This window comes from Podarcis cretensis, assembly GCF_951804945.1.
Source record: "Podarcis cretensis genome assembly, chromosome: 10".
Lineage (NCBI taxonomy): Eukaryota > Metazoa > Chordata > Lepidosauria > Squamata > Lacertidae > Podarcis > Podarcis cretensis.
The window spans coordinates 21231826-21246999 of record NC_137179.1 but is presented as its reverse complement, the minus strand read 5'-3'; positions in this window follow the sequence as shown (position 1 = coordinate 21246999).

Here is a 15174-nt window from a genome sequence, read left to right as displayed (position 1 = left end):
TCCTCTTGTCCTTTTATGGGAAACAAAAAGCTATATATTCTTCTATCTATAAATGACAAATAAGTAGTAATATATCTTACATGTGTCTCAACAAGGAACCTTAATTACCAGCTCACCTCGCCCTATTGCCCTCCAAAACAGATGGTTAATCTTAAATTTTTATCTTAAACAGATGTCAAGGATCATCAATGAAAGATCTCCTTCTCTTGAAGGTCTTTTAAACAAAGGCCTGACAACCAGTGCTCTAATGATGTTTCCTGCTTGGCAGGGGGGGCTAGGCTGGTGGCTGATGGCCCCTGTGATCTCTTCCAACTATATGAAATAAGAATCTAGCATAAGGATTTAACATTTCTTAGCTTCTAATTCCTTTGCATAATTACATTTAAGCCAATATATTTAATACATAACATAAATAACCTTTTAAAAGGAAAATAAATCTTAAAAGGATCTCAGTTTAAGAAAGAAACAACTTTAGAAAAAGACTTCCCAAAATACTCTCTTCCTTTCTGCCAGCTAGATGCTTTTCCATTGCTCTTGACCTTTGAACCTTAGGAAAATATGGCTCAAGTTGAATGGGAGGCACATGGTTTTATTTTACTATTTACCCACTCTTAATTATGTTTTTCTCTGCTTTTTTATCTTCTGTAATATGTAGGGTCAGTGTAACCTTGGCTGTCAGCCTGTAATTCCCTTTGACTTTGAGAATTGTTTTCTGCTATAAATCAGGGGGCCCCCTTGTCTAGGAGGAAAAACATTTTGCCAAGGTTCTTAGGCAGCTGCTCTTCTGCCTGGCATGAACATTTGAAGATCTTTTAAGCTCATTTTAAGATACAGGCCCTGATCAAAATATAAGCTTGATAAAAATGCAGGCTTATGATTAGATGCCTCAAAGGCTTTCCTACTTAGATCTCAAAACAACTTGAAGCTGCAGCTTTGAACTCAGCTATCCAGGAATGCTCTTCTTAACCCAATTGAAATTCAACATTTTCAGAAGCACCCTTTAATTCCTTGCTACCACACTTGTTTATTGAAAGCAGAGGGGGTGGACTCCACACAGAGAGAACACTTGAAAGGAATATGAAAACATTTCAGCGTTTTGCTTTAAGTGTAAATTATTTCCACCCCAATTCAATTTATGCTGCCGAATGAGGTAGAGAAAGAAATTTCAACCATTCCCCTCCACTTTATCAGATGAAAGTCGGTATCTGAATGATGGTTTCCTTAGTTCTTTATTGCAGAATATGTCTTCTGGTTTCTGATTTCTACAGTGTTATTCAAAGGCCTTGGCTGGGTCAGTAGTCGACACAGTGAAACTGCCTCGATTTGAGTCCAGGACTTTCAGTTCTTAACAGCAGAATCTTATGCCTCTGAACTGGGTGGGGAGAGAGAGAGAGAACTGCTGAGTGATATTCAAGCCTGGTAAAATAATAATGGCACCATTATAAGTTATAATCAAATTAAAAATATTATGAATAAGAGATGTTTACCAGTATCAGAATACCTGCAGATTAATCACATTACAACCCAAATATTAAGAAAATCTGTTTACTTTGAGATCTTACACCATGCAAGGAATTGCTAACAAATGCAAATCTCAAGGGCTATTTTGACAACATGGCAAACCAACCTCCCCAGGAGAAACATGGAATTGGTGATAGGAAAGGATCTGCATTGTACCTGCAATATGAATCAGAAATATTTTTTAGCATAAATTATTAGCAATGATATCTCATTCCTAAAGTAAAAAAAAAAAAATCCTTCCAGTAGCACCTTAAAGACCAACTAAGTTAGTTCTTGGTATGAGCTTTCGTGTGCATGCACACTTCTTCAGATACACATGCACACGAAAGCTCATACCAAGAACTAACTTAGTTGGTCTTTAAGGTGCTACTGGAAGGAATTTTTTTTTGACTATGGCAGACCAACACGGCTACCTATCTGTAACTCATTCCTAAAGGATTAAGTAAAATATAACCATTTTCTTGCAATAATTGTTGGCAATGTCAGTATGCTGATGCAGACATTTACCACATTTTAAAAAAAACTGATCCTAAAATTAAACAACATTGGTGACAAATGTTCAAAGAAATTAAAAATATGATAGAATAAGAACTATCAAATGACCCATTAATGGTATTATTTGTATGTATTAAAGTAAAACCACCCAAGAGGTTCAAGAACTTGCTGCCAGCTTGTATTACCATAGTGCAAGCATGGAGAAATTCTGAAACACTTAGATTGGAAGACTGGTTATATAAAATCGGGGATATTGCATCAGTGGTCAAATTAACAAATATTATCAGGGTCAAGACAGGCTAGAAAAAGTGATAGTAATTTTATTGAAAAACTGAATGCGTTCATTGCTTACTGAAATGAAAGAATGCAGAATGACATTATCCATATACACTTGGGAGTGAAATTTAATATTAAATACATTTTTGGGTGAATTCTAATAATGATAACCTAATAAGAAGAAAAATCAGATGAGTGAAAGAACAATGGTTAGTTAAATAAGCAAACAATAATAAATGAATGCACACTTATGTTGCAACTGTATTCCCTTTAGTTGCTAACTGGATTGTTGTTTATTGTCTGAAATATTGTCCAAATAGATTTTCTTGCATTAAATATGCACATAGGTACATTTATACTACTTTAAGTGAGAGAGAGAGAGAGAGAGAGAGAGAGAGAGAGAGAGAGAGAGAGAGAGAGTTATAGTCCTCTCCTGTTGTGGCTCTCCAGCAACTTGACAGAAGTGGTTTCATTCACCTGTGCTGTTGGAGATTCTCTATAACCGTCATGGAAAATAGGAATTGAATCAGTGCCTAGGATCCTGTGTGTGCAGAAATAGAGGGTGTTTAGCACTCTCAAAATACCTGAAGGACTGTCACAAAGGTAAAAGAGGTAAAAGACTTTGCAACCCTAGAGAGCAGAACTAGAGTGAATGGGCTGAAGCAGGTGTGCCAATTTGAATAAAATATTGGTGGGTCCAGGTAAGGCCTACCTTGCATAATCGATCACAGGACACCGTGCATGCAGACCATTTGAATGGCAATGCCCATTAACTTTGCAGAGGGTGGCCCCCTCAAAAAAAAATGGTGGGCTGAACTTACAGGAGGGTAGATTTTGGTTGAACATTGGGTGAAACTTCTTAATGCTAGGAGCAGTACCATGCTCTAGTTATCTCCCGCTTGGACTACTGCAATGCACTCTATGTGGGGCTACCTTTGAAGGTGGCCCAGAAACTACAACTAATCCAAATGCGGCAGCTAGACTGGTGACTGGGGGCAGCCACCGAGACCACATAACACCGGTCTTGAAAGACCTACATTGGCTCCCAGTACGTTTCTGAGCACAATTCAAAGTGTTGGTGTTGACCTTTAAAGCCGTAAACGGCCTCGGCCCAGTATACCTGAAGGAGCGTCTCCACCCCCATCATTCTGCCCGGACGCTGAGGTCCAGCGCCGAGTGCCTTCTGGTGGTTCCCTCATTGCAAGAAGCAAAGCTACAAGGAACCAGGCAGAGGGCCTTCTTGATAGTGGCACCCGCCCTGTGGAACGCCCTCCCATCAGATGTCAAAGAGATAAATAACTACCTGACATTCAGAAGACATCTGAAGGCAGCCCTGTTCAGGGAAGATTTTAATGTGTGACATTTTAGTGTATTTTTGGTCTTATTGGAAGCTGCCCAGAGTGGCTGGGGAAACCCAGCCAGATGGGCAGGGTACAAATAATAAATTATTATTATTATTATTATTATTATTATTATTATTTAACTGGAGCTGGGGTGACCTCTTCATCATTGAAGGACCCCAAGCAGATGCTGGGCAGCAACCTTTTGGGCATGTTCTAGTTATGGGTGTCCTGCAATGAGCCATAGTTTGGGCTAACTGGCCCACAATGTGCCTTCCAGCTACATCATTCCGTAAAGAAACACAGGGCTGTTGTTCATATTATAAGTCACTCTCTCTGTAAGCCCCAACACTGAATCCTACAGGAAGTGTGTATTTGAATTAGGGCTGCCAAATGTCCGAATTTTCACTGGCAACCCTAATTTGAATAGATTGCAGAAGCCTCTTAAATGTGCAGGGTTCCATGGGGGGAAAGTTAGGAACATAGCAAGCTGCCTAATACAGAGTCAGACTAACAGCCCATCTACTTCAGTATTGTCTACACTGACTGGCAATGGCTCTCCAGGGTATCAGGCAGAGGTTTATTCCAGCCTTACCTGGAGATGCTCAGCTTAGGACCTTCTGCATGCAAAGCAGAGGCTCTAACATTGAGCTGCAGTCTCCCATGGTTCTGCAGAAAAAGTGCTAAAAAGACCAAATCCTTCAGCCGCAGTGACTCAGGATCCTTTGGGTTCAGAAGTCCTAATCTGAGGTCTATTTTGTATCCGTGCATAACCTAATAGGTCAGACATGCAATATGCAGAGCTCATTCTGGCATTTTGCAGGAAACTGCAATACATAGTTTGAGAACAATCCAGTTGTCATTTAACCGCCATTCACTCCGGTAATGGTCCTCCAGGAAATCACAGGTTTAGAAGCATGTTGCTAAATAATTAAATGCCCCAGCTGCCACAAATCCAAATAACGGGGGAGGCGGGGGGGTTTCCCCCAAACAAAAACCTTTGCATTTGATTAGCTGGCTTTCGTCACAACATTATCTGAAAGCCTGGAAGAAAGTGAGATGGAGAAGAGCTAATTAAAAAGATTGGATGTGACAACACTGATACTTTTGAGGAACAGAGATATCAGAATTAACGCAGACAGCGCTGTGTTTCCAGCATTTGTCACGTGAGGGTTTTAGATTGATAATTAACTTTTTAAAGGAACATCTCTGTGTTGCTTTTCTCACTCGTTTGCCCTCATGGTACTCGTTACAGATGACATCATACAAGACGGATGCCATATTTCATGTATATGCACGCCACTCCACACCTGGCCCCTTCATTCTCAGAATTTTAACAAGAACCCAGGGATTGAAATAAAGAGCTTTTTTGAGGCTATGCATTGCTTACTAATGATGGAAGCAGCTTCCTAATAGGAGCTTTAGAAATGTTAATGCAAAATGCCATAAATCACATGTTAATGTGTTTGGTTCTTCTAATAGCATATAGCTTAATGAAGCCCTTTTCCTTCTCTCCTTGATGTGGGTGGTCCTGTGAAACTCTGTTGCACATGATGTTGGATGCATGGCCACACTAGATTCAGCTGGTTGTTACTGTTCCCTTCTTGGGCAAGGTTCTTGAGCAGGTAAGCACTGGCGAGATCCAGGCTCTTTTGGATGAGACCAATTTTCTAGATCCATTTTAGTCAATTTATAGACTTGGCTTTGGCACAGAAGCTGCCTTTGTTGTATGATTGCCTTTGCCAGAAGAGAAAAACTGAAGTGTGCCCTGTTGATTCTTCTTAATCTCCCAGCAGCTTCCCAGCACCACCATCATGGTATCCTTCTGGAGCAATTGTCCAGGGTGGGCCTGTGTGATACTATTTTGTGATGGTTGCTCCCCTACATGGATGGCTATTCTCAGAAGATGTTGCTTGTGGTGGTCCTGTAAGAGTCAGTTTTATCCCCTGCGCAATTTAACATCTCCATGAAACCACGGAGTGGAGTCATCTGAAGTTCTGGAGTGCAATGTCAGCGATATGCTCGTGATACACAACACTATTCCTCCTTTACATCTGCAGGTGTGGCAGAGGATGTGCTAGGTCAATGCCAGGCCTTGGTGACAACAGCCAATAAAATAAAGCTCAATCCAGACAGAGTGAGGCACTGTTATTGGGTGGTTCCCTGTAGGTGATGGGTGGAGCTTGACCTTCTCTGAATGTGGTTATACCCCCTCTGAAATCATAGTTCAATTAAAGGAAATGGCAAAAGAGCAGGAGATCTGAGAGTAAAATTTTGTCAAAGTCAGTACACTAACACCATTGCATGTTTCGCTTCTCATAGGTTCTGTTTTCAAACAGAACTGGCAAGAATATTAATTCTTCATGCATACAAGTACCTGGAGGTGAAATGGGGGAAGGAGGGTCTTCAGCTCTAAGGTTCATTTCAAGGCAAGTTTTTGCTCTATAACTAACCCTCAGTACTTGTTTTTATCCCTCTCCTCTGTTTTACTTTTCAACTTTTTTTGTGCTTCCTTTAGTGCTGAGTCCTGTTGTTTTAACATTGTTTTATCTCGTTATTTTACTGCTCTAACTCCCCCATATTGCGAGGCTGCAAGAAGCTGGGCTGGGCTGGGCTGGGCTGGGCTGGGTTGAGCACCTTGCCAGGCACTGCCAATCAAAAGGTTGTGTCAAACTTTATTAGATACAAGCTATAAATTAAAGAAGAGAAACACCCTAATCATCAGAGTTACCAGCAAGCCCAAGTGGCAGCTACAGTGAACCCCCAAAGTGTGTGTGTTTTTTCTGCTGGATGGCACTGACTCTGGCCCTTTAAATTCAAGGCCAACGTATTTTGATAATAATTGACTTCAGCAAACCATCGATAACCAACTATATCTACTATGGTAATTACTAGAAAGAACTGCAAAGATCTGGGAATCATGCCAGTCCCGTTAATCAGTTCCCCAGAACCCCGAAGGAGACAGAGTAAAATTACTCATTATTTTCTCCAAAAGGAAGAGAGAAAGAGGGACCTGAATGGGTTAATCTTAGATGAGGTTATTGCTCCACCTTCCACTGTGCTGGATTGGTTAACTCAGCTTAAAGAGCTCCAACGAGATCCCGAGAATATAAACAACTCAATAAGCCTGGCCCAAGACCTGGCCTTAGCTGAGAATACCTACAAGGCAAATACAACTAATATAACAACACAAATGTTGCCTTCTGAGCTTGGAAATAACCTTCAAAGTCAGCAGGTTACTTCCAAAGGTACCCAAACAGAGGAGAGAGGTGGCTATCTGCAGGACCAGGTCCACTTAATATGCACAGACTTATCCAACATGAAAAAATTCTTAACGATAACAAATGGGTTACTTCTGACCCTAGTGGAAAATTCTGCACCTCAAGAAAGAGATGACACTCAGCCATGAATAATGGTTCTTGACTTCTCTCTCTTCCCCTCTTCCTCCCAACTTGCTTTTTTTTCTTCCTATAAGCAACTTTTGAAAGACAAGCAAGAATTATGCAGTAGAGTACAATGACTCAAGAGTTGGTCCTGTTACGTTCTGGTATCTCTGTTTTGTAACCTAGCAGAGAGGTCTACTTTGAGCTCTTGCACTTACATTCAGATGCATCACCCATTGCTGTAGCTTTGGCCTGATGTTTCCATTCTGCCTTCTATTCATTGCATTGCAAATTTGAGGGTTATTTCTTTGCTCGGTTCTTTGATGCATGACCAAATTAGGACTGTTGCCTACAGCTCTTGGAGGCGTTTCTCTTAATGGAGGCTTATGAGTAACAGAATCAAGGATGTCACTCTTCAGAAAGACTCAGCTCTTCCCATGTGAGTAACAAAGAGGAGAGCTTTGAGTCATCACCCCTTTCAGCAGTTCACTGTGTCAATCATCCAGAGCTCCGGCAAGCCTCCAGGTAACCATTATGATTGACAGCTAGGAAAAGGATTGCTGATGGGCCTGTTTATTTTTAGAGCAATTGTGACAGCAAGAAGATTGGGGGAGAGAGAGAGAGAGAGAGAGAGAGAGAGAGGCAGGCACCAGTATATGGATCTCAGAGCTCATACCAAAAGTGAAATTGTTCTCCACAAACTTTTCTGTACAGGAGTGCATAAGGATGGACATAATAATGTAAGAACATAAGAAGAGCCTGCTGGATCAGGCCAATGGTGGATCTAGTCCAGCATCTTGTTTACACAATGGCCAACCAGACGCCTGTGAGAAGCCCACAAGCAGGATTCGAGCACAAGAACACTCTCCCCTCCTGTGGTTTCCACAAATTGGTATTCAGAATCATCTCAGCCTCCAACTGTGGAGGCAGAGCCCAACGCTGATGGCTAGCAGCTCTCTCCTCCATACATTTATCTAATCCCTCACAGCTGCTGAGGACAGACCCAACAAGAGCCACAAGCTCAACAAACAAATCAACCAGCCCAACTGGAGCAGGAGCTAGCCTCAGATAGTACTTCCCACAGGGGCAAGTTCCTATAAGTTGTCTAACTTAGAGAGCCAGTATGGTATAGTGGTTAAGAGCAGTAGACTCGTAATCTGGTGAACCGGATTCACGTCTCTGCTCCTCCACATGCAGCTGCTGGGTGACTTTGGGCTAGTCACACTTCTCTGAAGTCTCTCAGCCCCACTCACCTCACAGAGTCTTTGTTGTGGGGGAGGAAGGGAAAGGAGAATGTTAGCCGCTTTAAGACTCCTTCGGGTAGTGATAAAGCGGGATATCAAATCCAAACTCTTCGTCTTCTTCTTCACTGTGGGTCGATAAGGGGACAGTCCGACTGGAACAGGCACTGCTGTTCTCTTTGCCTCCCTCCCTCCCTTAGGGCCTGGATTGTTTTCTCAAATGTAGGGAATAAAAGGTCACTTTCCCATCATCACCATCTTCATTTTATTTGGTTCTAAAGTATGATTAACTTGGGAACCAGGCCCTTTTCCAAGGATCTTCTGATACACTGCAAACACTGCAGGAGTGATTAAAACTAAACAGGAAACTTCTAGAAGTTGAACCTTTGAAAAACAAATTAATTTCAAATGGAATGGGAGAAGGATCCGAGCTTGGCAATACCAGAAACTCTCCCGCTCAACAGCCATCAACTCTAAAAGTTTGGCATAATAAATCTTTGGGGACCAGCAAGAATATTTGTCATGATTAATTGAAAAAAATAAGAACCCACTTAGTGCTAATGGTTGTTGGGGAATAAAAATATGGAAATCTGTTGAAATGATGAAGCTATCAAATTGAGAAGGGTGAATACAGATAGAAACGTGTGGAGCATCAGGCATTATTTCTTCATTAACAGAATGGGGAACCTAATGGCAATGCTCACTCCATCTCTTCGTTTTCTTTGTTGTAAATTGTTTTGTTTATATCATGATGGTTGGAATTTATTAAAACAAAACAACTATATATGTAGTTCTGTGCTTTTGCTTCAGGCATAGAGTCAAAGAGCTGGAGGCTGGAGGAGATCCAACAGCCTGGAGACAGACCTACAGATGGTTTACTCTGCCCATTGCAATTCCTTTCCATTTCTCATTTTTCGAAGCTTAAGTTCAATTAGCAAAATTTCCACATCTGTTATTTGTGAGCTTCCTTGATATAATGCACTTTTGTATGTGATTTAAACTGATATAATACATTTTTATGCACACTTTCCACTAGTAAATGCCGTTTGTTTGTTTTTTACACCTTTTTCCATTGGGGAACTACACCCCAATATTCAGCGAAGTGTGAATTTCAAAGGTTTCACAATAACTGCATCAGACCTGAGGAAACCATTCCTTAGTGAAAGATTAGATGGAGAAAGTTAAAATCGGGTTCCTTACATTTGCAGTGGATTAAAAGACATCGGTTGCAATAATAGAAATGTACACCCAATATTTCTGATCTGACAAAATGAATAAGAGGACACATTTGTTACTAATCTCACCAATGATTAGCTACTTGTTTCAATTTAGGAATAGCCTGGAGAAGGAGGGAATCTGTAAAGTAGACATAATTCAAACAGAGATAAAACTGTTGAACTTTCTTCCCCCTGTTTCCTTGTCACTGTGACATTATATTGTTGACTGATAAGGGTTTAAGTGATTACACTGGCAATGTAGAACTGAATTGGCACAGATGCTAGCAGTCGTTTTGATTTCTCTGGTGAACTGAGACCTAAGCAGCACATCCAAGGCCATGACATTATATATTGTGTCTTGTTTTACACTTATTTCCTGTTGAGTAAAGAGAGTAAAGAGGGTGTCTGTCTAGAAATGAGGTGGGGGTTATGTTTTAGGGGTGCAGTGGTGATCATAATTCCTGTTAATCATTTGTATTGAATTTTGTATAAACCAGAAAGTGATAGATGTGGTTGATCTTGTATCTTATATTCAAAACTATTATCATTCTCATCTTAAACATCTTTTCCTCCGATCTTAAATCCTAATTATTTCATTCGGACTTCCTAGAAAATATACAATTGCAGCCAGCGTTGATTATGGCTGATTAAGGTTGGGAGTAAGGCTTAAATTAACCAAACAACTCATATGAAGCTGTCAGTTGTGGAAGACCTACTGGCTTGTTCTTTAATAGTGTGGTTTGCAGGAAAATGCGTGCTCTCATGATACTATAATGCTGTAAATATCTGACATACACCTTTGCCGTACTGTTTTCAACACCTACTAAAAATATTTTTGGTTAGGCAAGCCTACCCAGCAGACACGGAACTTTAGTATGCATGTTTGTTTTAAAACTGTTGATTTCTGTGTTAATTGCTTAACCCACACAAGATGTCAAGAAAAGGATTTGTTTTTTCATATGTGGTAGGATTTGGAAAAAACCGAAGGCTGAAAAATTGCACATAAGACTTTGTTTCCTGGCACCAAGTGAACTCTATCATCATTACTAGACAGTCCACATAGGCCCCATTTGCCCCATACATTTAAACCACTATGGTACCACTTTAAACAGTCACAGCTTCCCCTATAGAATTATGGGAGCTGTAATTTGTTAAGGGTTCTGGGGGTTGTGTGTTCTTCTCACAGAGTTATGATTCCCAGCATTCCTCATGATGGTTAAACCACTCTGTCTCACCAGAGTGGGGGCCATGCACAGCCCCCTCTTCAGGTGATGGATCAGCTGTGAAGTACGGGTTGCATACTGTGTGTGACTGTCATGTGTGCATTTTGTGTGCCCAAGAGAGTGTGTGTGGTGTATCCACACTCATTTGTGACTATGCCCACTGCTGACATTTGGTCCTTGCAGAGTACACCCAAGGGTGATTACATCTCCCAGACCAAAGAAATGTGAGCAACCCTGGTTTAAGTAAATCACATGTTACTCTGTACCTGGATTGAAGAATGTCAATGTGACTTGCTGATTATTATTTTCTTAATCTTAACCTTTTCACATTAATAAATTGAGCTAGAGGAGTTCTTTTCTTTGGACCACTCTTGAATTCCACAAGGACATTCTGTATTGAAATGCCAATATTTCTTTCCCTCTAATTATGACTGCCAGGTAATGTCATGGGTGAACCACAATGTTACATTTAATGAGATGAAATATGACACACACAGTTCACCACCAAGTCACATATTTCAGGAGCACATTATTAAGAAAAGGGAACTGGACAGGTTTTGGTTTATTTTAAGGAACCAGAAAGTTTTTGACCTTAAATGTATTTACTCAGTTAGAGTGGGAATAATTAGATATCCATATATGTATATAATTTAAAGCAATCTTAGGAATGTTGGAATCTTAGGCTACTGTTCTTTAAAACAACAAAGAGATGAAGTTGTTGCATCCTGTTGACAGATCCTGCATTGAGCAGGAGGTTGAACAAGGACTTCTGAAATCCCTTCCAGCTATATAATAGCAATTTTTGCATGGCAGTGTGGTCCATTATATGACTGTATTGCAATATTAAGCCTGAAATTCTATACAGCACAGGTGGGGGATGTTTTTGGTATTCACCCTTGACCAACTGTGGGCTGTTTGCCCATGGTGGACCAACTTACATATATCTTCATGCACATACAACATAGGCCCATACAGAACACACACCCATTCATCCTCTTTTCTGCTGAAGAAGGGTGAGAGCCAGGAGGGAAAGTTCCCAACACATTCCACAAGTACTCAGCAGATATGAAGCCCAATGGGGCCTTTCCCAATGGGAAGGTCCAGACAAATACATTTTGGCACCTAAGGCAGACGCCAAAATGGAAGAAGATGATGGAAGGAGTGAGGGAAGATCTACATTAGGAAGAGATATTGACACTGGGATTTGCTGTCCTGGTGGATCCTGCCTGCTGAGGTGGTCACCTCATCTTGCCTCATGGGGGGGGGCTGACCCTGAATAAAGATCGACATCGGGATCTGCTGCCCCAGGGTTTCCTGCCACCTGAGGGTTTCCTGCCACCTGAGGCAGTGGCCTCTCCTTACCTCATGGCGGCAGCAGCGGCTCCACCAAGAGGGATGTTTGGCGTGTTCACTTGCCCCTTCCAAAAACAGCTGAGGGCTTCTTCTTTTTTAAGGGTTCCCTCTCCCAGAGCCAGTTATATTATCACTGCAGCCAGTGCTGCTACTGTTGCTCATAGGGGCAGAGAAAGGCAGGTTGGGGTGTTATTCCTCTTCCCCACTACCTCTGCTTCCATTGCCACAAAAATGGTAGGGGGTTGGTGGGTTGTCCAGAAAGGCTTAGCAGGACAGGGCCAGCCCACAAGCCAATGGTCCGTCCCCCTGCCTGCTATATAAATTTACTTAAGAGTAAGCCCCATTCAGAAAAATGGGGCTTCATTGGATTGTGCTGTAAGAGAGTTAAACAGGTATGCATGTAGATTGATGAGAGGCAGAGGACCTTAGCCCAAATGCAGCCCCCCAAGCCTCTATGTCTGGCCCTCAGGACTCTCCCTAGGCCACACCCCTCCCTAACCACACCCATCTACTGAGGCCACACCCCACATGGGCTCTGCTCAGTGTTTTTGTTTGGCTGGAATGTGTCATTGGGTTCTGATCATGCAAGTTGCTTGTTTGGTTGGAGGGGTGGGTAAAAGGTTTTGGGTGTATGTATACTTTTACCTGAGTATAATGCAGCCTTTTGTACAAAGGTAAGATTCCCACCCGTTGCTGCGCCCACTTTTGCATCTGGTCCCACCCACCACCAGCAGGCAGTCCTCGGAAAGTTTGCACTAGAGATTGTGTAGCTCTCAGGCTGAAAGGAGAAGGTTTCCTGTTTCTAATATAGATCGCTCCCTGGAACCAAGCAAAATGCTCTCCAAAGGACATTTAGCCACTTGGAAATGGGAGTTCAGGGCGACATGAATTATAGCCGCTGTTTTCCTGCTGCCCTGCCAACATTTTTGATGAATGTCTCGGAAGAATACTATGTGATATGAAAGCTTTGTCAAGGAGTGTGTTTTGTGACAACCTTTTGACATCACACTGAGAGCTCCACAGGTGATCCTCTTCAGGCCAGACTGAGAAAGGTGCATTGCCACAGCTAATATAGCACTCTGAGACGCCTCGCTGTTTTGGGACTTTGACAATAGAGATGGCTTTTTCCAGATTGTGGATTTTCTTATTATTTAATAAGGCTGCATATTTTTTTTCATGGCATTGTGATTTTATGTGCTGGTTGTCAATCAGGGTTAGCTTCGTGGTGCATTCTTATAGAAGTTGCTGGGGAAATTTATCGTTCATACCTGTTACATTAATAAAATTAGACCTTAGGTTGTTTTAAGGGTTTAGGTCACCCTGTGCAGGAGGTATTATCTTAACAAACCTCTGAAGGGTTCTCATACATTGCTTTTGTGACTTCTACTTTAATAGAACAAATATTAGATATCACAGGAGCCATTTCTGGGGGGCCTCAGCACCCACAACATTTCCACTGTGGATGCCTGGCTGGGAGACCCAATGTGTTGTGTGTGTGACGTCACACAGTGTGACATAGGTGCCATGTCCATGGGCCCGTGAGGAGCAGAGACCTCCTCTGGAAGATGTGCCCTCTGTTGCCCCATCCCCACCACTGCAGCAGTGACCAGGCCAAGGCCTCCACCAAGAGGCTCCATTGAGGCTCTCCAAAGCCGCAGACACACACTGGAAGCCAGACATACAGCTGTGATTCCTGCTTTGCAGGACTAGATGAGCCTTTGGGTTCTTTCCACCTCTCTTGCAGGGTTGGGGAAAGAAGGAAGGAGCCACAATTTTACTTGTGAGCCTACAATTTGATATCTTTTAAAAACCACTGGGGGAAAAGTTTGTTTGTGGACAGCTCTTTCAGTTTACGAATTCTGAAGTTGTCCCTCTATCAACAACAGTATCCTGTGCTGGCTTTGAAGAAGGAGCTCCTGTGAAGTCCTTGAAAAGGAGGGCTTCTCATATATTGTAAACCACTTAAAGAAGGCTCCCATTGCGTCCGTACAGGAACAGCTGTGCAGGAGCAGCCAGGAACAGCAAGAATACCCCTTCCCCTTGCTTTGTAGTCTCCAAAAAGGCAACGTGAAAAGAGAGCCATTCTCATTATAGAAATGGTAAACAAAATGGGATCCTGTTACATGATGTCATTTGTATTTGAGGGCCATTTCAGAAGATCGGTGAAGGTTCCTGAAAGCAACCTCCTTGGGGAAATCAACTACAGAAATGACTACAGCAGCAGCAACATTTGACATCAGGACTAATACTGCCGGGGAGATAAAGGAGAATTGTTGCCAAACTTCTATGGAGGAAAACCTAGTAGTTTATAAGAAACATGGGCTTTGTGGTAGAATTTTGTGGACTTGCTAGACTTGTTTGTCCTTGCTAGACTCTAGGGCTGAAACAAAATGTCATATAAAATTAAAATTGAGAGAGAATTCCAGAATCAGTTCAAGTTTTTTTGAATGTGGAACATTTTTTAAAAAAAAAAGTTTTGAAATTTGAGTCTCCAAGCAGGCAAAGTTGGTGAATTTCAGTACAAAGTGATGACCTTCCAGACTAATGTTCTTATTCAAAATTAGTTATCCAGCAACTTTTACGCATAAATGTTCCAGCATAGTTTTTGACTCAAAAATATAGTAAAGTACATTTATATTATTTTACTACAGTCGGGCAGAATATAAATTTTATGAAGTGAAGAATAAATAGAAAATATACATTTCAGGAGGAAAATTCATTCAGACAGGTTTCCACTAAAATAGTGTAAAATAAATATTTAAAGGTGGATTTTTTGGTGGGTATTTTGTTTTTATTTATTTTATAAAACATATGTACCGCATGATTGTAAAATAAAAAAGAACTATAAAATTATTGGTAAAAACATTTAAATATTTTTAAAAAATAAAACCAGCAACAAACTAAAAGCACACCAGCATTCTAGGTATTTGAGTAGGCTTGTCGAAACAAAGATGCTTTTAGCAGATGACAAAAAGAGTATTATGAAGGTGCCTGCCTGATATAAATAGGTGATATCAGGTGATTTTATGGGTGATTTGTGCACAACAAAATCAACAAGGAAACATTTGCCAAGAATTAAGTAGACTAGGACCAGACAGTTCTGTAAATTAGATTTTGATGCAACC